This window comes from Myxocyprinus asiaticus, chromosome 35, assembly GCF_019703515.2.
Source record: "Myxocyprinus asiaticus isolate MX2 ecotype Aquarium Trade chromosome 35, UBuf_Myxa_2, whole genome shotgun sequence".
Taxonomy (NCBI): Eukaryota; Metazoa; Chordata; class Actinopteri; order Cypriniformes; family Catostomidae; genus Myxocyprinus; species Myxocyprinus asiaticus.
In genome coordinates, this window is record NC_059378.1 from 24,420,724 (window position 1) to 24,428,649 (window position 7,926).

Below are 7,926 nucleotides of genomic sequence, written 5' to 3' on the forward strand. Positions count from 1 at the left end.
GAAGCTGCAATCAGACATCATTTTAGAGTATAATCAGCAATGAGAACTGAAAATTGCTTTGCTAAACAGAAGTGTCAGGAAATGAAAAAAAAAAACAAAAAACAATTACTACTTTGTCTATTCAGCAAAATCCACTTGAACTGTCATAGTCATCTAGGCAAAGAAAATATCATTAATCCCTGTGTAAACAAAAACGAAATCAGCTCGAGTTCGACACAGAAGTGTGGAATAACGTGATTAACACCGGAGCTTTTCTGTCTGTATAATGTCTTTTCAAACCAGGGAATATTTCATACACATAAATTGGATCATAAGATATAGACTATTTTATAACACGTTTCACGTGAACTGAGAGGGGAGAGTCTGAATTTAAACCACTGAAGTTTTATTTACATCAACCATAAAGTTGAACTCTTACAACAGAAGCATGTTTTAAATTAAAAACAACGTTGACTATATATCCGAGGTTTGTAGAATGTGTCATAACGAAAATAAGAGATTGTTTTGGGTCAGAGTTTTGAGATAGTTAAATTCAGTCAGTCAGATCAGTGCTAATATGCCAAAACTGCTGGAGCAAAAAATAAAATAAAATACTACTCCCGTATTTTTAGACCATATGCATTATTGACATATTTAAGTGGTTATAAGTAAATAAAATTTTTTCATAACATATTGTAAATGTAGTTAAATAGATTCTTATGGATTTGTAAGGTGAATAAAAGTGTATATCAGCATCTGTTAGCGCGCGCTCCGTTAACCGCCTACCTTCACACACCCGCCCGAGTAAAACCGATAAACTTCAGCGTCTTCAGCTGCAGCCAACCTCAATCCCTTTTCTCCTTAGCGGAATGAGTCATTCCACGAAACAGCACCTACGGGAGCGTAAAAACACGGCCGTACTGCCCTCAATGCGACCTCCCAAGCCGCTCACGTAACGTGCCTGTCACTCAGCGCTCGAGCGAGACAAGCGCCGCTATTTTAGCGCAGAAGACTCATGACATCTTCCGGTGTCGGGCGGAATCATGGGGCGCCACCCGACAAGACAAAGGTTGCGATGGGTGATTTGCTTCTGATGATTCAAATGTCTTCATTTTATCACTAATTTTAATCTGAACCAAAAAAATTTGACCTTGACTTCAACGCCGGAAGGAAATTTACATTTGCCCTCCATCCCGATACAAAAATGAAAGCAAAAAATAATGTACCTCATTCACTGTGTAATGAATTAAACTTTATAAATATGAATAATAAAAAATTGGGGTAACATCTCAATTTTATGGCATAGCTAAAATAGCTGGTGACGTAGGTTAAGTCAGGTTTTTTTTTTTTTTTTTTAATCATTTTATCACAACAAACCATGACTCAATAGCCCCATACACACATGCAAGGAGGTAAATTACAGGAAAATCATTGGGTTGCCTTTACTGGTAAATGTACTAAATGTGCTGTTCACACATACCATCAGTAAGGAAATCTATAGGTAATGATACAACTTCGCATTAAGGAAAACTGCCAAAAAAAAAAAAAAAAAAAAAAAAAAATGGTATAAAAGGCTGTATGTGTGAACGTCACTAATGAAAGCCGGTTTCCGCCACACTTGATTAAAAATGTGATTCTCTATGTCAAAATATTGAGAAACATTCTCATAATTATGACTTATTTTCTCATAATAATGACTTATCTCAAAATAATGACTTAGTATCTCAAAATAATGAGAAACTTTCTCAAAATAATGACTCAGTATCTCAAAATAATGAGAACATTTCTCATAATAACGACTTAGTATCTCAAAATAATGAGACACTTTCTCATAATTATGAATTATTTTCTCATAATAATGACTTATCACAAAATAATGACAAAGTACTTCATAATAACGACTCAGTATCTCAAAATAATGAGAAACTTTCTCATGATAATGACTTAGTATCTCATAATAATGACTTATCACAAAATAATGGCAAAGTATCTCATAATAACGACTTAGTATCTCAAAATAATGAAAAACTTTCTCATAATTATGACTTATTTTCTCATAATAACGACTTAGTATCTCAAAATAATGAGACACTTTCTCATAATTATGAATTATTTTCTCATAATAATGACTTATCACAAAATAATGACAAAGTACTTCATAATAACGACTTAGTATCTCAAAATAATGAGAAACTTTCTCATAATAATGACCCAGTATCTCAAAATAATGAGAAACTTTCTCATAATAATGACTTAGTATCTCATAATAATGACTTATCACAAAATAATGACAAAGTACTTCATAATAACGACTTAGTATCTCAAAATAATGAGAAACTTTCTCATAATTATGACTTATATTGACATTCTCATAATAACGACTTAGTATCTCAAAATAATGAGACACTTTCTCATAATTATGAATTATTTTCTCATAATAATGACTTATCACAAAATAATGACAAATCATCTCATAATAACGACTTAGTATCTCAAAATAATGAGAAACTTTCTCATAATAATGACCCAGTATCTCAAAATAATGAGAAACTTTCTCATAATAATGACAAAGTATCTCATAATAACGACTTAGTATCTCAAAATAATGAGAAATGTTCTCATAATAATAACTTAGTATCTCAGAATAATGAGAAACTTCCTCATAATAATGACTTAGTATCTCAAAATAATGAGAAACTTTCTCATAATAATGACTTAGTATCTCATAATAATGACTTATCACAAAATAATGACAAAGTATCTCATAATAACGACTTAGTATCTCAAAATAATGAGAAACTTTCTCATAATAATGACTTATTTTCTCATAATAATGACTTAGTATCTCAAAATAATGAGAAACTTTCTCATAATTATGACTTATATTTTCATAATAATGACTTATCTCAAAATAATGACAAAGTATCTCATAATAACGATTTAGTATCTAAAAATAATGAGAGACTTTCTCATAATAATGACTTATTTTCTCATAATAATGACTTAGTATCTCAAAATAATGAGAAACTTTCTCATAATTATGACTTATATTTTCATAATAATGACTTATCTCAAAATAATGACAAAGTATCTCATAATAACGATTTAGTATCTAAAAATAATGAGAAACTTCCTCATAATAACGACTTAGTATCTCAAAATAATGAGAAACTTTCTCATAATAATGACTTATTTTCTCATAATAATGACTTAGTATCTCAAAATAATGAGAAACTTTCTCATAATTATGACTTATATTTTCATAATAATGACTTATCTCAAAATAATGACAAAGTATCTCATAATAACGATTTAGTATCTAAAAATAATGAGAGACTTTCTCATAATAATGACTTATTTTCTCATAATAATGACTTAGTATCTCAAAATAATAAGAAACTTTCTCATAATAATGACTTAGTATCTCATAATAATGACTTATCACAAAATAATGACTTAGTATCTCATAATAATGAGAAACTTTCTCATAATAACGACTCAGTATCTCAAAATAATGAGAAACTTTCTCATGATAATGATTTAGTATCTCATAATAATGACTTATCACAAAATAATGACAAAGTATCTCATAATAACAACTCAGTATCTCAAAATATTGAGAAACTTTCTCATGATAATGATTTAGTATCTCATAATAATGACTTATCACAAAATAATGACAAAGTATCTCATAATAACGACTTAGTATCTCAAAATAATGAAAAACTTTCTCATAATTATGAATTATTTTCTCATAATAATGACTTAGTATCTCAAAATAATGAGAAATGTTCTCATAATAATAACTTAGTATCTCAGAATAATGAGAAACTTCCTCATAATAATGACTTAGTATCTCAAAATAATGAGAAACTTTCTCATAATAATGACTTAGTATCTCATAATAATGACTTATCACAAAATAATGACAAAGTATCTCATAATAACGACTTAGTATCTCAAAATAATGAGAAACTTTCTCATAATAATGACTTATTTTCTCATAATAATGACTTAGTATCTCAAAATAATGAGAAACTTTCTCATAATTATGACTTATATTTTCATAATAATGACTTATCTCAAAATAATGACAAAGTATCTCATAATAACGATTTAGTATCTAAAAATAATGAGAGACTTTCTCATAATAATGACTTATTTTCTCATAATAATGACTTAGTATCTCAAAATAATGAGAAACTTTCTCATAATTATGACTTATATTTTCATAATAATGACTTATCTCAAAATAATGACAAAGTATCTCATAATAACGATTTAGTATCTAAAAATAATGAGAAACTTCCTCATAATAACGACTTAGTATCTCAAAATAATGAGAAACTTTCTCATAATAATGACTTATTTTCTCATAATAATGACTTAGTATCTCAAAATAATGAGAAACTTTCTCATAATTATGACTTATATTTTCATAATAATGACTTATCTCAAAATAATGACAAAGTATCTCATAATAACGATTTAGTATCTAAAAATAATGAGAGACTTTCTCATAATAATGACTTATTTTCTCATAATAATGACTTAGTATCTCAAAATAATAAGAAACTTTCTCATAATAATGACTTAGTATCTCATAATAATGACTTATCACAAAATAATGACTTAGTATCTCATAATAATGAGAAACTTTCTCATAATAACGACTCAGTATCTCAAAATAATGAGAAACTTTCTCATGATAATGATTTAGTATCTCATAATAATGACTTATCACAAAATAATGACAAAGTATCTCATAATAACGACTCAGTATCTCAAAATAATGAGAAACTTTCTCATGATAATGATTTAGTATCTCATAATAATGACTTATCACAAAATAATGACAAAGTATCTCATAATAACGACTTAGTATCTCAAAATAATGAAAAACTTTCTCATAATTATGAATTATTTTCTCATAATAATGACTTAGTATCTCAAAATAATGAGAAATGTTCTCATAATAATAACTTAGTATCTCAGAATAATGAGAAACTTCCTCATAATAATGACTTAGTATCTCAAAATAATGAGAAACTTTCTCATAATAATGACTTAGTATCTCATAATAATGACTTATCACAAAATAATGACAAAGTATCTCATAATAACGACTTAGTATCTCAAAATAATGAGAAACTTTCTCATAATAATGACTTATTTTCTCATAATAATGACTTAGTATCTCAAAATAATGAGAAACTTTCTCATAATTATGACTTATATTTTCATAATAATGACTTATCTCAAAATAATGACAAAGTATCTCATAATAACGATTTAGTATCTAAAAATAATGAGAGACTTTCTCATAATAATGACTTATTTTCTCATAATAATGACTTAGTATCTCAAAATAATGAGAAACTTTCTCATAATTATGACTTATATTTTCATAATAATGACTTATCTCAAAATAATGACAAAGTATCTCATAATAACGATTTAGTATCTAAAAATAATGAGAAACTTCCTCATAATAACGACTTAGTATCTCAAAATAATGAGAAACTTTCTCATAATAATGACTTATTTTCTCATAATAATGACTTAGTATCTCAAAATAATGAGAAACTTTCTCATAATTATGACTTATATTTTCATAATAATGACTTATCTCAAAATAATGACAAAGTATCTCATAATAACGATTTAGTATCTAAAAATAATGAGAGACTTTCTCATAATAATGACTTATTTTCTCATAATAATGACTTAGTATCTCAAAATAATAAGAAACTTTCTCATAATAATGACTTAGTATCTCATAATAATGACTTATCACAAAATAATGACTTAGTATCTCATAATAATGAGAAACTTTCTCATAATAACGACTCAGTATCTCAAAATAATGAGAAACTTTCTCATGATAATGATTTAGTATCTCATAATAATGACTTATCACAAAATAATGACAAAGTATCTCATAATAACGACTCAGTATCTCAAAATAATGAGAAACTTTCTCATGATAATGATTTAGTATCTCATAATAATGACTTATCACAAAATAATGACAAAGTATCTCATAATAACGACTTAGTATCTCAAAATAATGAAAAACTTTCTCATAATTATGAATTATTTTCTCATAATAATGACTTAGTATCTCAAAATAATGAGACACTTTCTCATAATTATGAATTATTTTCTCATAATAATGACTTATCACAAAATAATGACTTAGTATCTCATAATAATGAGAAACTTTCTCATAATAATGACTCAGTATCTCAAAATAATGAGAAACTTTCTCATGATAATGATTTAGTATCTCAAAATAATGAAAAACTTTCTCATAATTATGAATTATTTTCTCATAATAATGACTTAGTATCTCAAAATAATGAGACACTTTCTCATAATTATGAATTATTTTCTCATAATAATGACTTATCACAAAATAATGACAAAGTATCTCATAATAACGACTTAGTATCTCAAAATAATGAGAAACTCTCATAATAATGACTTATTTTCTCATAATAACGACTTAGTATCTCAAAATAATGAGAAACTTTCTCATAATAATGACTTAGTATCTCATAATAATGACTTATCACAAAATAATGACAAAGTATCTCATAATAACAACTTAGTATCTCAAAATAATGAGAAACTTTCTCATAATAATGACTTATTTTCTCATAATAACGACATAGTATCTCAAAATAATTAGAAACTTTCTCATAATTATGACTTATATTTTCATAATAATTACTTATCTCAAAATAATGACAAAGTATCTCATAATAATGATTTAGTATCTAAAAATAATGAGAGACTTTCTCATAATAATGACTTATTTTCTCATAATAATGACTTAGTATCTCATATAATGAGAATGTTTCTCATAATTATGACTTAGTATCTTATAGTATGAGATACTAAGTCATTATTATAAGAAATTTTTCATGTAATATAAAATTTTGATGACTTACAGAATCACATTTCTTTATCAACTGTGGTGAAAACCGGTTTTCATAACCCTCAATAATATTGTAAATGAACAAGTGAAACTATCGTTTTATTAAATTATATGTATAATAAAAGTAATTTATGTAATGTAATAATGACCAAGTAGGTCTTGACAAAGTCAATTTTGGTTCATGTGCATTTATGACAACGTGGATTTGAGACAAGTCCTCTACTAGGCAAAAATGACTTCTACACAGGCCATCATTATGTACAATGCTGCCATCTTATGGTCACAAAAAATGTCAATTTCTCATCTCAAATGCAGAATTTTAATCCTGGAAACTGGCATCAATAATGCTAAATTGCTTGTGTGCAAAATGTTTTAAAGAAAAATGTTAGGTTAAAGAAAATGATGAATAAGAAGAAAACACAGGAGTCTTTGTTCATGTGTATTCTATTATATTCCATTCCGTTTCATTCAATTAAATTACACTACATTAGTTTACATTACATATGAGAGCATTGCAGAGAGCTTGATATTTTGATTCATCTCAGTGACATTACATATTTATGTCAGTAGGTGGCGACAAATAATCATCTTTTATGTGTTATTTGTGAGTTTTTTGTTTGTTGCCAGAATGTCTGCATTGAACGTCTCTCACTCCAATATCGCACAACTGGAGTCCAACATCTGAAAAATATAGCTTCGCTGTCTCTCTTTTGCTGTCTCTCACACACATCCTTGTTACATCAATAACTTCTTAGAAACAGAAGCTGTCATTACTAGTTCTAAAGTTACACTTTCAAGTTAGCAGTGGAGGCTTGGGCACATTTTTCGATCTAGCTACGACAGCTTTGGCTGTTTCTATTTCTATACAAGATGCTGAATACATGGCTTAAGAAAGATTGTTTTTTGGTGTTTCCTTACTTATTTACTTATTCATTGAACTGTTGTACAAAATCAATATCACACTGGCAATAGTGCTGTTGTTCAATGTATCAGCACAGCCGAGA

At 27.3% G+C, this 7,926-nt stretch overlaps 1 protein-coding gene across 2 annotated transcripts in view; it reads right to left on the reverse strand.

Annotated features, from left to right (window-relative positions):
• Positions 1 to 971, reverse strand: part of LOC127426452 (ras-related protein Rap-1A-like) — a 52,590-nt gene extending 51,619 nt beyond the window's left edge. Inside the window, exon 1 of one of the 2 annotated variants that reach the window (XM_051673283.1) lies at positions 766 to 971. The gene's annotated coding sequence lies outside the window, so the exon portion shown is untranslated. The remainder of the gene's footprint in view (positions 1 to 765) is intronic. The other variant, XM_051673282.1, reaches the window with a different exon arrangement.
• Between the last annotated feature and the right edge of the window lie 6,955 nt (positions 972 to 7,926).